Source organism: Pezoporus occidentalis, unplaced genomic scaffold (assembly GCF_034315485.1).
Source record: "Pezoporus occidentalis ecotype Australia unplaced genomic scaffold, CSIRO_AGI_Poc_V1 ctg74, whole genome shotgun sequence".
Taxonomy (NCBI): Eukaryota; Metazoa; Chordata; class Aves; order Psittaciformes; family Psittacidae; genus Pezoporus; species Pezoporus occidentalis.
The window spans coordinates 2,295,956-2,318,183 of record NW_026916093.1 but is presented as its reverse complement, the minus strand read 5'-3'; the positions used below and the strand labels follow the sequence as shown (position 1 = coordinate 2,318,183).

Below are 22,228 nucleotides of genomic sequence, written 5' to 3'. Positions count from 1 at the left end.
ATCTCTGCCTTTAAAGAAAAGTACCTTAGGATCTTCAGTACATACAGAAATCCAGGTTCTTCTGGATAACATGAAATAATATAGTCTGTACAAGCACATTGCTCTGTGCATCCGAGGCAGCACTGATTTCAGTCACTTCGAGGGAAGAGTGCCATCTGCTGAATCACAACTATTAGTTCTGTAGAACCTTTTCTTTTTCTTGGAGGTCTCCCAACCAGAGTCTGGTGCCCCAAACACAGGCAGCATGTGTAATTTTGTGCATAGAATAGAATTTTTCTATTCTCTCTGAAATTATGTGGCTGTTTAAGACTTAAAAATGGTGGGGAATGGGAGGGTGACATTCAGAAGATAAATACCATATTAAAAATTTAGTCCTTCAATTGTTATGCATTCAGTACGGGATGAAATCTAAATTAAAAGATAAATGCTGGTGACTAGAGCTAATATTTCACTTTGATGAATGTAGCAGATGTGTGTTATTGTAAAGTCAAGTGCATATATTACTCTATTTTTCTGTAGGTTTAAATTCACTTAAAAACATGACTTCATGTCACTGGAAGTGGGTAATTTTTTTATGCTTTTTGGAGTCAAAATTACCCACTGATATAATTTAGAGTGGAACATAATTTTACAACATTTTTGCCTTCCCATTTTCAAATGCCACCAAATTTACCTTATCTTAGCTGATTACTTTTCAGGCATTCACATTTCTCATATTGCAGAATTAACACAGTGAGCACATCTGCATTTTAATAACCATGTTCTCCAGATCTTAAGCGGTTAAACCCATGTTTCTTTACCTACACATATCTTCCTACAGATATATATATGTGTGTGTGTGCGTGTGTCTCATATATATGTATGTATGTCTCAGTATCAAGGACAATAAGGATGCCTGAATAGGCCCCATTTTGTAAGAACATCTGCAGGATTAAAGATTATGTCAATTACTTATATTCTGATGAATTTCTGTAGGCTTACAATTCAAAGAGATTCACTCAGCTGTGCAGCTGTTATATATTATTACAATCTAAATGATTTTTTTAAAGATAATTAGAGCAGTATATATCCACTCCCATAAATTTTTCTGAAGTAAGAAAACACTGACAGCTAAACACTGTGTTACAAAGCATCTGAGACAGTACAAATTGAACAAGACTTTGAAGCTCCAGCATACTTTAAGTACCTGAAGTAGAATGAATACATACTCCTTACAGGAAAAAGATTTCTTCATAGTGATACAAACAGTCCTAGATGTCTGTTAAAGATGGGGTAACTGTTTTGCTTACACTCACCTCATGATCATGTGGCAAGGTCATTCAAACTTCAGAGCTTTAATCCACTGCCATATATAGAATATCTCTGTCTCTGAAATGTGACATTAGAAAATCAACATCCCGCATATGTAAGACTTCAATACAGCATAAAATTTTACCAACCTTTTTGTTTTTGAATTACCCAAGCAAAAACAGTGCATGAATCAAGAAACCTACTACCTCGCTCATGTACAGGAAACAGATTTATCTTGAGAATCAGATTTATCCAGGAATTTGCTAAATGCTCTCTTTACCTTCTATGTTGTACGTATTTGTTGCCAGCTACAAAGTAAATGGATCAATTTATGTGCTGGATAATACATATGTCATAGAATTGCATTTAAAATTATGTTTTTATAATTAAAGATTACAGAGAATTACATATAAAACCAGGAATACATAAAAATGACAAGTAGATAAATACATGTATATATAAAATATATGTGTGTTTTACTTTCACAGAATATATAAACCCATTTATTCCCTATGGAGTGACCTACTTGTGGATTTGTGGTTTTGCTTTTTAAACAAAAGCAATTAAAATACATAATTTGGTACAATGTGAGTCTGTCAAGTATTGATACTACAGGAGTAATAAAAAACACATTCAAAATGCCATGAGTGATAGGTGGTATGTCTTATTCCTACAGACTATTTAGTCTAGGCTTAAAAAACATCTCACCATATAGTAACTGGACCAGGTTACCTAAAGAGAATGTGGCATGCCAGTCGTTAGAAATGTATAGCGATGGGATTAAGAAATACTTGCTGATCGGAGTTTATTTGTATATGACCCTCCCTTAGAGTAGGGAGGTGAAATAAATGAACTCTTGAAGCTCATTTTCAGTCCTGCATGTGACTCCTGTTTGTTTAATCAAAAAAGAACAACCCCAAAGCCTAACTTAATGGAATCTCAAACTTCTCACTAGGGTTCAAGGATTATCTAGGACCTCTTCAATGGCTTTGTGGCATGTTTTAATTCTACAGGTGCTAATACATTTTTTTTCATAAATTACAGAACAATGCATGAGGTTACTGGGCAGAAGGGGCAATAGGCTAGGTAAAACTTGAAGAAATCTGGTCATATCCAGAAGTATTCACTGATCCCACAGTTGTTATCTCTTTCTAAATGTGTTTGAAGCAGCACACTAATTACTTTTTCTCTCTGAAAATTAGTGTTCAGTTGGTGCTAAACCACTGGAGTATTTTTCTGACTTTTGAGTGTTCTAATGTTTGGTCTATTCTCACCAGTTATAGTGGAAAATCCTGCCACTTTGGTTGCTGCTGATACACACACTGATATAAGGAGCTTCCTTTTCAAATGTAAACCAGTTATGGTTTATGTTATTGAAAATTTGTCTTTATAGATTGCAAATAAAAATGGACTGAAATTGATACACTGCAACCCGCAGGACATTTCTGTTTCTGGACTTTAAGCCAGAGTTTGCCCAGTGCCACCCCAAGGGAGGCAAAATGGGCTAAACACAATGGCATAGCAGTGTGAGTGCAGTGCAATCGATCGTGGCAACCAAAGCAACCAAACCTGTCTGGCTGATAACAATGTGGGGTGTACATAAATCCTGAGACAGGGAGCAAAGGAAGGTTCTTTCTCTGTAGTTTTATTATTCCCACTGCAAGAAAAGGCTCCCTTGCAACGGGGTTAATATATTCAACACGCTTCTTGGAAATTACATTTCTTTTTACATTTCATTCAATCCTCATAACTTAATGAATGAAACCCAGGAATAGGTGGAGCGTTGTTGTGAGGTGGTAGTGCAGGTCTATATCCGATTTACGGGGTAGCGGTCTTTCTTCAGCTTCTATCCCAGCCAAAACCAGGACAATGTTCACCTTCCCTTTCCACCTAGTGTTAAGCCTTTTTGTCCTACCAATACCTCTCCTGGTAGGAGATAAGGCTGGCACGACCATATGGAGCTGTCAGAGCGGCGAGTGGTTCCACACAATGTTTGTCCGTGCACCCAGCTGTAGGAGTGAGGGCTTGGGGCCACTTTTCCCAGAGGCTGGGTCCATGCCTGGCACATGGGATAATCGTGCGAACCACCGTCCCCTCGCTCCACTGGGAACGCTGGACAGTGCCGTGCCTGCACACAGTGCCGCTTGCTAGTGCCACTGACCCTTATGGTACAGGAAAGAAAAACACTCGGGTAAACCATGCAGAAAAGGCGAGCTGGGGCGCGGCCTAATGTGGCCCCCACCGCGATGGTGAGCGGGTACCCAACAGTGCAGAATCGCTTGGACAGAGGGTCCGTAACCTCGAGGACGGCCTCAACACATGTCCTGCCATTTTCCACCTGGGGCCTGGGGTTCCGTTGACCCGAGCTGGGACTGTTCGTTTGCTTGTTCGCTTGCTTTCAGCGGAGGAAGCTCAACTTCTCCTATGACTGATGCTACCCCGGCTCACCCCGGGCTCTCTTCCCCAAGCCCCGCAGCTCAGCCCGTGTAGGTGCGGCTCCTTTAAGGTGTCCCGAGGCAGCACAAGACCTGCCGCGGCGGCGGTAGCGCGGGGAGGAGGCGGCCGGGAGGGGGAAGGGGAAACCCGCGGGCGGCTCGACGTGACACCAGAAAGTTCAGGCGCGGCGGGCTCGGCCCCGCCTGACTCGTGCACCCCTGCCCCAGCGGGGGAAGGCAAGAGCAGCCGCTCCTCCTCCTCCGCCCGCTGCCGCCACACCGAGGGCGGGCGGGGTGGCTGAGTGGCTGGGGGCGTTGGCCCGGGGAAGTTTCGCTCGCTCGCTCTCGCTTTCTTCCCTTTCTTCCTTTCTTTCCTCCGTCACCCCCCTTCCTTGTGCCCTCCTCCCGGGGCTGGGGATTGGGATTCCCGCGTGCAGGGGGCGGCGGCGATGCTGGGCAGGGCGAGGGGCTGCCGCCGGGGCTCCCCTGCCCGCCGCCCCGCCTGACTGCGGCCGGGCTCCGCTGCGGCCCCCGACGCGCCCGCCTCCTTCCCCCGTCATGGGAGCGGGGGCTGCCGCCGCTCCGCCGCCCGGTGCCCAGTGACTTGGCGGGGCACTTTGCCGGGAGCGCTTCCCTGCCCGCCTCTCGCGTTCGTGGAGGGCGGCGGTGGCCGGTCCGTACCCGTCCCGGCTGCGTTCCGCTACTGGCGCATCCCCGGCACCGAGAGCAACGTCCCGGGCTGGAGCAGCAACTTGTGATCGGGAGGCGGCGGAGCAAGGCTGCGGGAACTCGAGGATCTTTTGTTTTCTCCTGTCGCTTTGGATGGTCCTGGGAAGTGTCAAGGCGCCACTAAGGGAAGCCCGGGCCAGGAGAGGGGAAGCCGGCCGGAGCTGGCGCGCTGCTGGAGCCCCGCGGAGCTGACAGCGCCCTCCCCCGAGGGGGCTCGCCCGGGGAGTCCGGCGGGATTAGGAAACCTCGCTGGCGCTAAGATTCTGTGGAATTACAACTGGGGGCTCTCCGTTTCTCCCCCCGCTCTTCTGGCATGAGACTGCTTGCAGGCGCCACCCGAGGACAATGATCGCGGAGTTTGCTCACTTTTACCTCTTTGGATTCATATGTCTCACCTCAGGTAACCACCACGCTTAGGGCAGTCGGAGGCGAGGCCGCTCGCCCCGGTGTGGCGAGGGGGGCGATGCAGTAGCCGGCCTCTCCGCGCCCCCGTGCTCCTCTTCATTCCTGGGGAAGAAAGCTGGATTTCCACCCAGCGAATGCCGGCACCGTGTTTGCCCCGGGCGCGGTGCCGGGAACTGCCGCCGGCCGTAGCCCCTCTGCGGTGCCTGGGGCTGGTTGCGCGGCCCCAGGGCTGAGACTGTCGCGGCTCGCCCCCTCCCTAGGTCGCTTGCTTTAAGCGTCCCGGCATTGAGGGCACGGCGGGAAGCGACCCCATCCTCCTGCGGGAGATGGGTTGCGCCTTCTGCTCAGCGGGGACTCTTCACGGGTACCGTGCCGGGGGGAGGCCGCAGGTACTGCGCACCCTCCTACAGGCGGTCTGTTAATGGCCGGTCTCCCAGCCGCGCGTAAAGGGGTTAAGCCCGCCACGGGTGGGGAGAGCGGAGTGGTTGGAGACAGGTTTTGCTTCACCTTGGCGGTTAAAGTGAACCCACGTGTGTGGAGAGTGAAGCGCTAGCGTGATAAGTGGGAGTGAGCGCCGAGGAGGCGGTGGGGATGGGTGGATATCGGTGGATATCGGTCAGTGTTGGTGCGGGGCTTGTGCCTGCTGGGGCATCCTGTAGGTTCGAGATAGGGCCGCGCTAACGGGGTGCTGCTGCTCCTGGTCTTGCTTATGTGAGCAGCCCCTGTCTCGCTGCCGAGGGTGGAGGGCTGCGGGCCGGGGTGTCGTGTCTGTGCGGACCGGGGTACGCCTGGAGGTGCTGCGGGTGTTCGGGCTTGTTCCTGCATAAGCTTCCTGTTGCTCTCAGGCCGAATCTGTGTGCTTGCAGTATTCCTTCCCTTTGCCAACAAGGACTTTCGTCGAACGTTAAGCTAGGGGTAAATGTAGTAAAACTGTGTGTTATAGTAAGGGTTAGCTTGGGTGTTAACTTTTCTGCCTTAATTGATTGTTACGGGTTTGCTGAGGACCCCTTTGAGTCATTAAAGTTGTGGTAGCTGAGACACCTGGTCAGTAAATGAATGAATGAATGAAGTTTTTGAAAGAGTTAAGTACAGTGCCTGAAGTCTTAATTATGTTACCGAATGCAATAGCTTAGGACTGTTTCTAGATTATATAATAAATTTAACTATTAAGTTTCTGCTGTTAGGTCATAGGTTTGCAACTTGTGGCTTTGAGTATGCAAAGCTTTGCATCTCTCATTTAAAAGACAGTAAGTCTAACCCTGTTTACTTTTGATTGTGTTAGGCATGCCATTTTTCATTTGTTTTTCTCTGTATTGCCTGCTTTATCTAATGGATGAAACAACTGGAACGGGAGAGAGCCATTTCACTGATTTGCTCTTTGTAAAACCAGTCGTCCCCAACTTGGAAAAGTTGACTCCACAGACAGTGTACTCTGTAATTCAGTGCTGTACTGGGGTATCCTAAAATATAAGTTAAGAAGCAGTTTGGTTGTGGGGCTTTCTTTTTTTAATTCTGTCATCTATTTCTCGCATAAATGCTCAATAGAGTAAGATTGCTGTAAGTTGTTTGTTTGCTTCTCTTTCCCCCTCAGAATGGGGATATTCTCTTTTAATAATGTTGATTCCAGCTGAGTTGGACAAAAAAACCCAACAATGCCATGATATTTTTCATGGAGGTTTTTATTTTTGCCATGTAAGCAAAGCCAGTAACAAACAAAGAGACAGACACCAGAGAATAACTTTTTCCAGCTCCTTCACCAGAGGGGTTTCTTTTTTGCCACAGCTAGAGTGTGATCAAGTAGTCAGTCTCCTGTCCAGAACAATGGAGATGCCAGAAACCTTTGGCAGGATGAAGTCTGAGGGCAGATGGCTGCAGTGCAGGAGGAAGGACAGGAGTCATCTACAGCAGTTTCTACACTGAAATCCTTTGAGTTCTGCTGACAGCTGATCTGCTTGCAAGTTGATTGATCCTTTCCTCCCTTTTCCACTAAAGGTTTTCACTTCCCTCACTCGCACCCAATACTGAATCAAGGGTTTGTGTGGCCACACTCTAAATGGGGTGTTAGAAACTTCTGATGAGAGGTGGGAAATAATTGGGGGATGGGGAGGAGGGAAATCTTAATAATAGAAAGGTAAGTGTGTTAGTGTTTGTTAAAACAGTAATTGGTAAACCACTTAGAATTTAAACCCCCTAATTTTTACCTTGGTGTTGCCTCTGTGCAATCCTCTGAAGTACCTTCTTTCATGTAAGACTGTGGTTAATAAGTGTTGAATAAATTTAAATTTGAATTATTTTGAGTGTTGGAATATAGCAGCTTTCTTCCCTTATTTTCCCAGTGTAATTTGAATGCTTCTTTGCATAAAGATAAGAATAAAAATTGCTTTAAGGGGTACTTCTCTGGTATCCTGTTTTCTTGAGTATTTACGTGTGTTCTGCCCCTTTTCCTTCATTTTCAGGCAGTCTTTCCTTCAGAATCCATAGTTTTCACTTTTCCACCCCTAAGAAACAGCAGTATCAAATTAGTATGTTTGGAAAATATTTTTTTTTTTCAGTTATCTGGACAGTAATATGAAGAATGCTTTTGCTGAGAATAGGAATGTCAAGGTTCTGGTTTTCCATACACATATTCACTGCTCTAGTGATTCTCAAGGCTAAATATGTTACTGTTTGATTTTTCTGATCCCTCCACAGGAGTCTTTATATTTCTACAAGGTATTTCAGTGCCTTGCTGATTCCCACCTGCTCAAAGCGTTTCTCCCCCTTTCCTCTTCGTGATACCCTGCACTAATTACTGTGCTTCAAATGGGATTGTTGCATTTGCTCAAGAGGGCTTTTCATGCAGTGTGAAATAGGCAGTTCTGACAGCAGCAAGGCAGGCATGGTTTCTAGTGATAGCTCTAGCCAGTGGAGGGCAAAATTGTCTCTTGTATTCCTTCTTCATGGGAGAGTTATCTTCTGGCGGTTAATAGTTTAAGGGTGTCCGTGGAGCGTCCCCAGAGTCCTTTCCAGCTGGCTTGCCTACCTATTGGAGTAAATAAATTAGCCATTTCTTTGAGATGTTTGGTTTGTCTCATAAGTTTGTACTGAAGGAGGGAAACTTCCCTGCATGCAGCATTTGAGTGTATCAGGAAATGGTTTTGCTCTTTTTCTGTATTTTCTAAAAGTAAATAAAATGAGAGATCTGATAAAATATTGTGCACTAATTCAAAGGATTATGGATGACTAAGTGCATAATCTATAAAGCAAATAAGCCACCCAAGAAAACATAAAACTCAGCTGGTTTTCACCTATCCTAATGCATTGTGTACTGTTGTAATTCTATTGTAAGTGTTTAAGAAAGATTGAGTCAGCTGCTGAAGAAGCTGGACACACACTGTGTTTGAGAACTCCATGATGGGAAAGATATAACCACGTGCTATGAAATTGGTAATACCTTACTACTAATGGAGTATTCTCCAGCTATCCAGGTGTTTGATTCAGAACCACTTTATACTTGTGAGTGCTGATAGTATCTGTGGAGATAAAACTTTTTTTTTTCAACTTGCATTTGTGATGGGTTTTGTTACCTTTCCACTAGAGACACTTCTTAATAAAGCTTAGTGATTAATTTGGATACATGTTTAAACAGAAGAAGACTTAAGATGACTCTTCATCTGCTGCAGTCAGCATTGGTTGTCAAATGTTTTCTTGCTTCTATTTTGTGTAGTGCCATGTCATTGCCCTGAAGCAACCCAGTATTTTCATTAGCAGGGATCAGCTGTAGTGTTCAGAGTATTGAACTTTGGAGGATCACTGTGTACGGTCTGTAAGATTTTATCAGAAAACATGAATTATGTGAAGGACACTCCTGAATCTCATGCCCAAAGTCTGCAGGTTAAAGACTCTGATTGGGTCTACAAAGATAGATGGACCTTCAAAAACATTTATTAGAAGCTAGTGATAGATAGGTGGCAGCTTTGTTTATCATGTTAATATTTGACATTATTCATAGCAAAATGATGTTTTCATGTAAAATGATTTCAAAGTGATGCCCAAAGACTTCCAATGCGGGATCAAAGCTAATCTTACTTTCATGAGAAAGAGAAAATATTCAGACATTCAAGACAGAGAAATCTGCTGTACTTAAGCATCTGAGAACCTATTCTCTCTCTCAGTTAATACTGGTTTTGGTCCTGAATAACTGGAGGAGTTTTGTTTCACAATCCTAAACAAGTGTAACATTATGTCTCATATGGGGATGGCTTTGTCTAATTAATAATATGCTGGAGCTTGCAAGTGCACTCACTTGCTCAACTTCTACAGTTCATTATTTTTGCGGTCATTAAATGTGTCATGTGAATAACGGTCACTTGCCTTGGTGTCATGGTAGCTGGTTTAGATTCTTCTTCAAAAGACTTCTCTTTCACAGCTAAAACCAGTCAATGTACAAGTTATTGTTGTGAATTTGTTGGGATTTTTTTGTGTACTTGAATGGTGAGGAACGAGGCTTTTGTTGTCAATACCTGTTAATATTCTGAGGTTATTTTGCGGTCAGGAAGTTAGTAGGAGCCTTGCTTTTTCCAAGCAGACTAAAGGACACTTAAGAACTTTATGTGCTGAGGTCCTGACACATTTTATTTGTGTATTCTGCTATATAATCTTGTTTGGTGGTGATAACCTGCCTTAACTTTTCACCCAAGTGCCTCTTCATAAAATTGTAAAGTAAATAGTGAAATAACTGAAGTAGCAACTGAGGTGTATTTGAAGTCCAATAAATTGTGTAAACAGGGAAAATAAGAGTATTTCCCTGTTTGTGACTAGAAACTTGACCAAAAGGTGAGAGTACAGCTACAAAGAAATACTCTTCTTAAGTATCTTGAAAGTCAGAGGTGCTTTTAAGGGCAGATATTTACTAGTTTATACCTTATCTTCATACCTTTTTTAGGATTGCCTACAAAGGTCCTAATGCTGTTTGACTATAATTGCATGTTTCACACATATGCAGATGCCTCTTGGCCATTGATTGTGTCAGCTTTAAATCAGCACTAAAGTGCTGTGGGAGAAGGACATTTTATATGAAGAAAGAAGATGTCTTATGAGAACCAGTGTTTTGTTCTGCAGATATTTAAGGTGAAAGAGGGTAGATTTAGATTAGGTATTAGGAAAAAATTCTTTACTATGAGGGTGCTGAGGCGCTGGTGCAGGTTGCCCAGAGAAGCTGTGGCTGCCCCATCTCTGGCAGTGTTCAAGGCTAGGTTGGACAGGGCTTGGAGCAGCCTGCTCTAGTAGAAGGTGCCCGTGCCCACGGCAGGGATTTGGAACTGGATGAGCTTTAAGGTCCCTTCCAACCCAAACCATTCTATGGTTTTGGCTATTGAAGGCAGCCAGCTACACTGAACTTGTTCAGTTGAGAATTAGTACTGTGGAAAGTCTCTATAGGTGAAAAAGAGGAGCAGTTAGGAAGCTGATAATGATCAGTTCTCAGTCAGATGTGCAGAATCCTGTTTTTCTGTTGCTCTGTTGTGTTTCTGAGGTTTGATTTTTAAATAGCTAATAATCAGAATACTGAAAGGACTTAGGCCAGGTACTGAAATTTACCTTTCCCTGAAGATGTTGGTAAGCTTTTTTGAAATAAGATGGTTTTGAATTTAATTTTGGATGTCATAATTTCTTTGTTAGTTGACATAGTGATGTCATTAGGAAAACTCTGCATCTACCCAGATTTACCCACAAAAATGATAAGATATGGTTTTGGAAGAGGTCCAAGCGTAGGCCTTTCAGACCAGAAATACACGTTTTAATTGATGTTAAAACAACAGCACGAAGTTAGCCAGAGGAATTGGTAAGCAAGGATTTGTTACCATTATTTAACTTTCCTGAAGTATCTGTTTCAAGTACGAGTAGCAGGGCAGATGTCCTACACTTCAGTATAACAATGAATAGAGGCTTAAGGAAAGTATTTTCACGAGATATGTCAAGAAATAGACTGTAAAGTGAGAAAACTATTTTTAGTGGGAAAGTGAAGGAGTATATGAGCAATTAAGGAATTGTAAATGCTGTCAAACATTGAGAACTATTCTAGGGTTCTCTGAGATTTGTGGATATTTTCCATGCTCCTTTTGTTCTAAAGCTTAGGAAGGTTTCTGACCAAGGCTGGCAGGTGTTTGTGTGTGCCAGAGTATGACTGATGAAACCAAAATAGATAAATTAACAATAATGTGATTTGTGAATGGTGGCAGGCCAGTCTTTTCATTTACAGCTTACTTGTCATATGAGCAGCTGCAGTTAAGGGGAACATACGGAATACTCCACTCACACCTGTGGACAAAGAAAAGTTGATTTTCTGAAGACAGAATAGTTTATTGAATGGTACGTCCTCAAGGTGGCCTTACCGAAAGCAGGCAAACTCTGTGCTGAGAAGGGGAGTAGGAAACCTTTTTTAGTGGGAAGTAATTTTAATGTTAATTGGTTTTCCAGAAACTTGGAAAATTAGGAAGTAGGGTCTACCATCAAACAGCAGAAAATGTATTTGCTGATCTTTCATTTAAATCTGCACGTTTCAAAAGTTTAAAAAGCAGCTTTGCTTCACTGTGAGAAGTGCATTTCAGGTCCTCAAGCTTACTCATGGTTGCTCCAAGTGCACTATCTGAAGAACTACCCAGAACTTGAGCACTTTTCCATCTAGCTTTCAGTGAAATTATGCCAGTGTGTTGCTGCAGGAGGAATGAAGGCCTTGGTAGTATAACTTGGGCATGCACTTCACCATCTACTTTGTGTAGATGTTCAATATATAGATTTTGGTAACAGCAATAGCATTTTTTTGTTATCTTCCAACTTGTTTTTAACATGTTTGGCTTTTATCTTTAGGGATATATATTTGTTAATATAAACTTTATACAGCTAGTGTGTAAAACCATGTTTTCTATAAAGACATCCAAGGTATTTATCTTCTCAGTCAGATTGTTGACATATGTAGAATGCTTGTATAGGCATATATACTTTCACCAAAGAGTAAATATGTTGCTGGAGACTTCTTTCTTACTTTGCTTTCAAAGAAATTCCATAACAAACAATTGGATTCCATATCTAAACAAGAGAAGAGTACCTCTGTGGGTTTGCTGAATGGTGCTAGATATAAATTCCACAATGTATTCCCATTTGCCTCTTGTTTTCTGCCACCAAACTTCAGGTGTTTAGAGGGCCATAGGGCTTTCTGTACAGTGTTAAATGTTTATTTACATTCAAGTAAATCACTGTAAATGAAATACAGCATTTAAACATAGCTTATTATAAATTCAGCTTAGACCAGAATGGCTCCTTGAGTATGATATTATTGAAATGGTATGAATATTTTTTTTAAACCAGAAAGCAAGCATGTTTGCTGCTGTGGTCATGAAATACATATACTTTCTTTGAAGAAATGCATAGGTAGATATGCAGAATTATTCAAGCTGCCCTTTTCTGTTGGCATGTCTTTGCTCAATATGGTGTTGCATTACCTTAAGTCTAATGCTAATATAGCGAATGATTAAAATAATATGAACACCCCTTAGTGTAGATTAAAGATGTGTAAAGCTGACAAGCCTGTGCTTAGCTCTGGATTTAAAATCTTAGTATTTTATTTTCTTCCTCGTGCATAGTGAATTAGCAGTTGGATAAACTCAGTTTTGGAAAAACTACCTTCTCAGGTGTGCACTGCAAGGTATAGTGGGGGTTGGTTTCCAACCAGTGAAACCTGAAGTCATCTGTCACAGCCATGCAAGATAACTGTATAGCCTGTGTACTTCTGAAGTTACTCAATTTTGTAGTCTTTTTCTTCTTTTACTGTCTTATACATAAATCAGAATTGTGATTTCTTTAGTACTGTTCAAGTATTTCATGCCAGCATTGCAATAAAACTTGCCTGGCTGGCATTTTTGTGTGCTCTGAAATTTGCATATCCTCAGGCAAGATATTTATTTTACATTCTGGGTTAGTTATATTGCCTCTTATCTAATTGCTTAACTGCCTTTACATTGAAGATTAGGCACATTATAAAGCATTTTGAATTCCTGTATAGGACTTCAGTGTTACTGTTTGCTTCTACAGTAGCATTAACGGTACATTAAGGTTTTATCATCTTAGAAATTCGGATACAATATATGTCCAAGCATGTAAGTAGGCCTAAAGATGTGCATGTCATAAACGTTCCTGTCTTGGAAGCAGGGGAAGAAGGGGAAAGAAACGGGAGTTTGACGGTGACCAGGTGGGCATGCTTTAAAGAGGGGCTTGATTTTCATTAAATACTAAAACTCAGATTTTTGTACTCCAGGGTGTTGTGAGTTGTTGAATTTGGGAACTACAGCCTCAATTTGAAGCCACTTAAGATCAGTAGTGCCTTTTGATACTCTTGATTCTAGTGCTTATGTTACATTGCACAAAGCGTTTGACTTCATCTTCAGTTGTGAATGGTTATGGATTGTTGTGAGTACATAGCCCATCTGAAAATTGAGATTGTGGTGAACATTTCCTTACGAGCCAATCAACTGAAGAAAAAAAGCTGTATAGCCTTGGGTTTTCATGTACTTCCATAGCCCTGTGTAGGGTGGGAAGCCAACCAAATAAGTAGAATCTTCTTGTCACTTTTTTGTAGTTGTCGTGGTTTAAACCCAGCCAGACAGCTTGTTCACTCACTTTCCCCCGTTCTTGCCCTCCCCCTACTCCCAGAGGGATGGAGAAGAGAATCGAAAAGAATGCAACTCCCAAGGGTTGAGGTAAGAACAGTTTAGTAACCAAGGTATAACACAAATCACTACTGCTACCACCAATAATAACAATGATAAAGGAAATAATAAGGGAAGAGAATACATCACCTCACCACCAGCCAACCGATAACTCGCCCCCTCAGCCCGACCAAGCACCGACCCATACCTCCTCCAAGCCTGCAGTCTCCCAGCCCTTCCGGCTAACTCCCAGTAACCTCTTGGGCATGACGTGCTGTGGTATGGAATACCTCTTTGGTCAGTTTGGGTCAGGTGTCCTGTCTCTGCTTCCTCCCGGCTTCCCCTCCTCCCTGGCAGAGCATGAGGCTCACAAAGTCCTTGGCCAAACCAAACCATCATTGTTATCAGCTCTGTTCCCGAGCGGAAAGTCAAAACACTGCACTGCACCAGCTACCAAGAAGGAGAAAAATGACTGCTACTGCTGAACCCAGGACAGTAGTGTGCTTTACTAACATGTGCACTAACATCAGTCAAAACCAGACCTTTCAACCTAGACATCTGATGGGTCAAAAAAGTGCAATCATGTAAGCCCAAGATAAGGGTAGCAGCCCCAAAGACAAAAATAGGATGTGCCTGTAATTGTGTTGTATGCATTATACAGAGTCATAGAATATGGGGTTTGGGTCAAATGTTCAGCAGTGTCACTATTTTTATTCTTCTGTCAAAACCTCTTAGCGCCTGGTGTTAAATTCAGTGCTTGCTCTAGCTTTGTACTGGGAGATCTCTTGGATGCTGAGCAGGTGCAGAACTGGGATTTGCACATTCTGAATGATTCCCCCCCTCACCTCCCACTCGCAAAACAATTCTGTCAGTGCAACGTTCTGGTTTTGGGATATAACTGATGCCCTAGGTACAGCAGTTGACAGATACTTCACAATTGAAGTGTTTAATGGTAGGAGGTGATAAAGGGAAAAAGTAGCGTGAGGAAGCAAGGAGAAGAGGCAAGAGTAGTAACAAATTATTTTACTTCTTCTTACCCGAACCAGTTGTCATCACTGGAGAGGGTAGAGTTTGGGACTACGGTGCTGTAGCAGCAGGATGTAGGACAGAGGATGTGTATAATGAACGGGTTTAATGAAAAGGTGTCTGATGTAACTGTGGAATTCAACTTGCACTGTGCCACTGCTCAGACATAAAAGTGATTGGCAGGAGGCCACATGCAAGGAGTGAAATCCTGTCTCCACCAACGTGGAAAATTATGGTTTCAGCTGCAAAAGGAGGTGAAGCTTGGAAGGAATTAGCATATCTCTAGCACTGAGTGGCATCTGGAACTGAATGGCTGGGTTAAATCATTCAGTGGTGATTAATGGGACTCATTGCTTAAGTTATACAGCCCTTAAATATTAAAGGGAATAGTGTAAACCTAGATGCAAAGCAGAAGACAGGAACCATTCCTACTATTTACCTCCACAGAAAGTGGAAGATAACCTTTTGATGTAAGGAAAATCTGTTAAGTGCGGTTAAGTTTAGAAACTAAGAAATTAACTTGAACAGTTGTTCTGAGGAACATTTTGTGACTTCTAAAATACACATGCAGCGATTGGAGCTTTGAAAGGGGAAGGAGCGTGCAGGGTAGAATTTTGCTGCTCAGGAGGACTTTGCTGCTTAGAAAACTTCAGAAAATAGTTACTCCTATTTTCTCTGTCACTCCTGAGTGTTTATCTGTGTTGCCTCTAGAGAAAGCAAAATCCTGAAACATATAAAACGAAACGAGATCAGAGGCATACAGAGTACTTATTCTGACTGTTCTCGAGCGTGATTCTGGCAGTTACTGACCTGAATGGTAATGTAGCTTGGTATCATATCAGGAGTAATGTTCGAAATGTTCAAAGGCTGTCATTCCGTAGGAGGATTATAGTACTGATATAAATACACTTCTGTTTACTTCCAAGATTTAGCGGAGGGAATAGAGAATCCAGTGAAGTCTGAGTGCAAGTGTTAATATTTTTTAAACTGTAAAAAGAAACAAACAGTGGCATAATTTATGATGTTATTGCTGAAAGCAGTTGACCTTTCTGCAGCAAATTCATAGGGGTAGGAAATAAAAGGGAGCTAGGCCCTTCTAGAGTAAGATATTATCCCACTGGGGCTTATCGCAGATACTAAAATAGAATTCAGCTTTAATCTCTTCCAGCTAGGGCCTGAAGTTTTCTAAACTGCATTGCTGAAAAATCTCTGCTCACAACATTTTTGGCTTCTGGATTGCTTCTTTTCCCACTTGTTCCAGTCTGTCTTGGTTTTTTTTCTGTTTTGGTGTGTGGGGTGTCCAGCATAAGGGAAAGACTTTTTAAAGCTAAATGATTGCTTGTTTCCCTTCTGTATATTTATGTGGTAGCCATTGCCATAATGTGGAATGAGACTATTTAATTCCCTCCCACTGACATTCCCTCCCACCCCCTATCCCTAAATGCTCCATATCAGGTGGGGACTTTCTTCCTTTGCTGGGACAGCCAAGCTAGGCGGCTTGGTAGATTTAGGTCGTCCCAGTGCTTTAATGTTGTGACCAGAGAATTAAATGTTACTTCTACAGGCAGCTTTTTTTTTTTGTTTTTCTCTGACTGTAAGGATGATAGATTCTGTGGATGTTTGATTTTGACTGATAACCGTGATTTCTTTGGTTTTGGAAGTTACTATTTAAATGTCAATGAAGTCAGTTGTTTTTCCAGAAAGACTGGCTTAATGACTGCACTCGGATTATCCTGTCTTGATTGATTGATACTTCTGTCTTTGAAACAGGAATTTACATTTGATTTTCTGTCAATTTACAGAAAGACATTTACATCTTGTTTGCCTGTTACCTTATTGCAGGAGGAAAGCAACAACCTCACAGCTAAAACTTGATGGGGACCTACACTCCAGTAATAATTAGAATGAAGCAGCATTAGTCATTTAACTTGGTCATTTCATCACAATTCCTGGAGGCTTGTAGCTGACAATTTGAAATCTCATAAAATGAAATTTTATTTTACTCACCTTACACAGGTCAAATAAAAAGCCACATCAAGTTAATGAATCATTTTCTTTGCAACGAACTGAACGTGGCATTTGTTTTTGCTCTGGCAGTCATGAAATCACAGGGTGTTGGCGACAAGTCCATTATTGGCTCTGTGCACTGTGTTTCTGAGGGCTTTTACTCCACCCAGCGCATTATGTCTGCAGACTGTAACATACTTGTTAAAACTTGTTTTAAAATGAAGATTCCTTTTTTTTTTAAAGCAGTAATAAAGAGAAAATAAAAATAGATCCCTGTTCTTTATTAATGCAAATGAAACAGCAACTCATTCCTTTTGTGGCCCGAGGAAGAAAAACAAAACCTGGATGAATTCTCAGCCTCTTAAAGTCAAAGGAAGTATACTGATTTCAGTTTTTAGTTTGTCTTGTGAAGGCTTATTATGTGGCACTTTTCCACTGTGTGATAGAAATCTTATTAGTGGGGGGAAAGAGACATGCTTAATAATGTCACTTCAAAACTGAAAACGTGGGGAAGTTTCAAGACTAATAAAATTCTACAAGGTTGGATTTGTTGTGTGTTGTGTTGGTGTCTTTCCTGTGGTAGTCAGTCATTCGCCTGCTTCTTCAGCACCCAAACTCAGTTTAGCTTAGCTTCTCATGTTTGTTTGCCTGGTTTGATTTTTGTTTGTTTCTTTACATATCTGATAGTTTTTTCAAGGCGTTTTTTCTTGGCTTTGAATTTTCATGTGCTGGACAATATCCTTTTCTATTCCTGTGACATTTAGTTGGGATTTTGAGAGAAGTCTTAATACAGAAATCTAAGAGTTTGTTTTAAATAGTTCTGGTATTTTTTTAGGTAGCAAAAATACTCAACTATTGCTCAGGTTTGCAAATTAATACAGTCTGGTTCCTACAGGCACAGTATTTGAAGGGAGCCTTAATATGTTATAAACAAAGTCTTAAGCTCAGATCGCTTGTTTAAAGAAAGAATGGTGCCAGCCATTTAGAATGATAAGCTCATCAGCCTTTAGAACATGCAATTTCTAACTCTCTACTTACTTTCATTCTTCCTCCCTCCCCTCCAAGTTTTAAATTACAGAAAAAATAAATCTAGGCTTTCCTCTGTGCCTAGGCTTTTTTCCTAACAGTACCAGGTGTCTGATCAATAGCATGTGCTGAGAAGCATGAATTTCATCTCTGAGGAGATGTTAAATGCCCTTATTTTCAACTTTCGTGAGCTACAAGTTGTATGTCTTGTTTTGTTTTCCTTTTCAGCTGGGCAGTGCTAGTTAGATTTTGTTATTTCGCTCCTGATTTAAGACACAGATAGGTGCATATTTTTCTTCAGGCTTTTAAGGGCTCAGGTTTAAGTGGTAGATCATTATTCTATGCATCAAAAGTGAAGGGTGATTAACTGTGTCTGGGTGCATGCAGTGTAATTTTAGAGGCTACAGATGTTGTTACAAGTCAGGTTAAGGTTTAAAGGTGAAAGTTTGGCTGAGTGATTTTTACAGCTTTAAGTTAACGTATGCAAACAAAGAAACTCTTGTTTTCTACCCATTTATGCCTGGTGAGCAAGTAGCTTGTGGTACAGAAAAGAAAATGTGAAGATTGTGCAGTTTGCCATAAAGTTCAAACTGCCTACTTTTTATTTCAATTTAGAAGTCTCATTAAATAAACTCATTCTAATACAACTTTTATTTAGGTTGTTCATCTTCTACATGTAAAATGAAAGGATAATGGCTTTAAACTAGGTGATAATGATAAACTAAATGATAATGGCTTTAAACTATTAGAGGTCAAATTTTAGCATGCATTTTTGTAGATTTTCTCATATGCCATGAAATAATTTGAAGAACCTGTTGAGATAAAACCCCTAATAAAGCTTCCCTACTGTATTAAAGCTTTTCTTCTGTGTAATTCTAAAGTTGCATCAGTTAACTTGGCTTTTCATGAAAATCACTGACTTGGCGTATTCCTGAAAATTTAAGTTCAGTGATATGTGGGAAGAGAATGGGTGTTTTTTGAGTGACAGGGAAGTTACACAGAAAGGCTGGAATTTCTTTTAAAGGTATCAGCCTGATTCATGATGTTAAAATTGTAAGCAATGAGACAGGTAGGACGTGTCCCTGTCTCCTGTCCGTGTGTGCTCCCCTGGCCCCTGAAAGATTTCTTGAGAGACAAGCAATTTGGAAGCTTTTTTGAGTTTCTGTGATTGATTCCATTTGCATCAGATAAAGCTCTAAATGATGTAGATTTTTATAGGGTTGTGTACTAGTGTAAGAAGCCATTCAGCTGCATCTGAAGAAGTGATCCGGTCTGATAGCATTTCTGGTTGCAGAAGTATAAACGGAATAAAAATGGAAGTGTTTAACGGCAGTAAAAATAAACAGCTTTTGGTCTCAGTAAATGATACCTTTAAAGTTTGGCAGCCTTGTCGAACATAATTGAAGTTGTAGGAATTGGGTAGGGTGTGTGGGCTCTATTCTCTGAGGTCATGATGGAAATACAAAGGTCAGGGTTTTGCACTTAGTCTTATGCTAACAACGTCATGCCCTGATAAGTATAAGAATTTATTTAACAAGGATAAGCTAATTAAAAAAAAAAAAGCCACCCCAGAACAAGCAAAAGCAAAACAAGGGAACACTTAGATATCAAAATCTTAAGTGCAGCCTTTATATCCTCATTTAACCAATTAACGGGGAAAAGCAAAGAGAGGAAGGTGAGAAGGACAGGCTTCTATTTGCCCTTGCTTGGGGATGCCCATTGCTATTGAGTGATCATGTGGTATGAGACTTTGCCCAGTAACATCTCTCTAGCTTTCTCAGAGCCTCTTCCTTAAAATTTGTAGGCAGGCAGTTGTTCAGTTTTGCCTGCAGCTCAAAATGAGTCATTGTCTTAGGACTTTTATTTCTAGTTGCATATAGTGAATATTATTTTCTCTTGCTCACATGCTTATCCTTCTTTCCGTCTTTGAATGGAGTTGTATATCTCCCCAAGTGTAGTAAGTCTTTATTTAGTTCTAGTGGTTGTAGGGTTTGGTTGTTGTTTTTTTTTTCCCCTTCATTAGTGGTTTGGATTACGTGTTCAGAACTACATTTATGCATTGTGGAAAAGCAATTTGAGGGTGTGGAGGTATCCTGACAGTTCTCTCTTACGAATGACATGAACTTTCTTTCTTTCTCCTGCTTCATGTCTGACCCTCTTTGTGTTGAGCCTCCTTTCATGATGGTACATCGCCAGTCAGAAGGAGCTGCCAGCTCCAGATAGAACACATCTCTGAGAGTTAAAAGAAGAATGGCTGGCAAAAGCCCTAAGAATTCAGTTGAAAATGGGGTTCTTTAACTTAATCTGGCAGGCCCAGGTACCACTCCCTCCCAGAAGTTTCAAGGGCAGTTGCTCTGGCTTTCACACGCTTTGTCTAGTCATCCACTGTGAGCTGACTGGGGCTGACCAGTTAGAAATGGCTAGTTGTATAAGCTGTCACTTTATCACTGCTGTGTAAGGAGGGCTGCAGACCCTCAGAGGAGAAGTAAGATGGGTGCTCAGCCTAATAAAGTTGCACTGAAGAAACACACTGCAGTTCCTGTCTCCAGCTGTCATTAGGCAACTCTTCCTCGGTGTGAAATGCTTTCATGTAGATCAGCTTTAACTGTTGTAAATGAGTGTAGTTCCAGTGAAGTCAATGAGCCGGTGTTAATTTACTTCACTTGAGAATCTGCCCAAGTAGATGAGCAACTGGCAAATGCAAAGGCGAGTGTTTATCCCACAAGAGGAGTTCAGATCAGTTAGGTGTTCTGTATTTGTTTTCATCTCACTGTCTTCTGAGGGAGAAATTAACATTCCTACATCTTCCTTGTGTTTATTGCAAGTAGGATTTTACACACAAACAATAAGTTTGTAAACTGTTGCTGTTTTGGAAGTAAAGGCATAGTAGGAACTTCAGCTTCTCATTTCAGATCCTCTCTTTACTGATAAAATGAGGGGGTTATCTGAGCTCAGTTGAAGAATAGGTGACAAAACTGTCAGTCATCATTCAGCATGAATTCTTGGATTGGAGGAGGCTGAAGATTGTTTTTACTGGAGACTGCTAATGCTTGCCCTGCACCATGCACAGAATAGAGACATCATGTGTCCCAGATGCCCTGGTATGTCTAGTGAAAATGTAATAAACAGTGTGTTTTGCCCCAGAACAGCTTACTTTGCTATCTTATAGTTGGTGTTTGTTTAGCTGAAACTCTTACATAGCAGAAGGAACATGATACAGAGTAGTTAAACCTTTGGTGATGTTTCTGAGGACACATGCTCTGTCTATTCAGAACTACTTCATCAAAGAGAGTTGAATCATCATGGGCCTGTAGATGCAGATATATGTAACGGAGAATTGCAATACTGGTAAAACCAAAAATTTTATGTCATTCAAAAAGTAATAGCCTGAGAGGTCAAATGAAAATTGTGGTTCTTTTAGCAAGCTAGATGACAAAGCTGGTGGCTTCAAAAAAGCATGTCAGAGAAACTAAGCCATTAGAGTTTCTTAATCTAATGTTCTTAAGTGATACTGTGTCTAAGTCTCAGAAAGGAGAGCTTTTAGTACTGTACTGTGCATTGCTTAAAAAATATGTGCAAATAAGAGGAAGAAAACACCCTTATTTCTGTCTAGTGCTACATATATAGCTATTGGAAGAGTATGCAGTAAATGAGGAAAGAAAATGCCAGTTGATTCTCTCAACAACTTTTATTGTTGTCCTTGATGTTTCAGCACTACCCAGGGAGTCTAAGACTATACCCTTCCAAATGATGGCATGAGTTAGTTACCTAGATTTAATACTGTTCTAAGTGTTTGCAGGACTGAAGAAATTGATTTTTTTCAGTTTGAATTCTAACTCTTTACTGACCAATACTTTGGTAGTATTGAAGTTTCTTACACGAAGCGCTTTGCATACTGTCCTGATTTCAGCTGTAACAGTTAATTTCCTGCCTAGTAGCTGGTACAGTGCTGTGCTTTGGCTTTAGTCTGAGAGCAGTGCTGATAACACACTGATGTTGTAGTTGTTGCTCAGTAGCACTTACCCTGATCAAGGACTTTTCAGTCTCATGATGTGCCAGTGAGGAGGGGCACAAGAAGCTGGGAGGAAGAAAAGACAGGACGCCTGACCCAAACTAGCCAAAGGGGTATTCAATACCACAGCACATCGTGCCCAGTATAGAAACTAGGGGGAGTCACCCAGAAGGGACCAGTCGTTGTTTGGGTCGGGCTGGGTATTGGTCAGTGGGGGGTGAACAATTATATTGTGCAATACCTGTTTTTTCTGAGCTTTCATTTCTTCTCTTGTTGTTTCGTATTGTCATTACTGTTGGTATTTTTTCTGTTATCACTGTATTTTGTTTTAGTTATTAAACTGTTCTTATCTCAACCCGTAGGGTTTACATTATTTCAGTTCTCCTCCCCATCGCACCTAGGAGAGGCAAGAGGTGGGTGAGTGAGCGGCTGTGTGGTGCTGGGTGCTGAGTTACCAGATGGGTTTAAACCACTACACATGCCAATTGCTCTGCATTTACACTAGGTGCAACCTTATAAAATGCTTACTCTTTGATGTGTGTTTCTTATTTTTGTGATCAAATAGCTCCAGGAATAAGGGAATAGTTTACTTTTTAAACGTTTATAAACACATAATT

The 22,228-nt window shown here is 41.5% G+C and overlaps 1 protein-coding gene across 1 annotated transcript in view; it reads left to right on the top strand.

Moving 5' to 3' along the window:
- ROBO1 (roundabout guidance receptor 1) overlaps positions 1-22,228 on the top strand; it is a 707,430-nt gene that overhangs the window by 396,064 nt on the left and 289,138 nt on the right. The window lies entirely within an intron of this gene.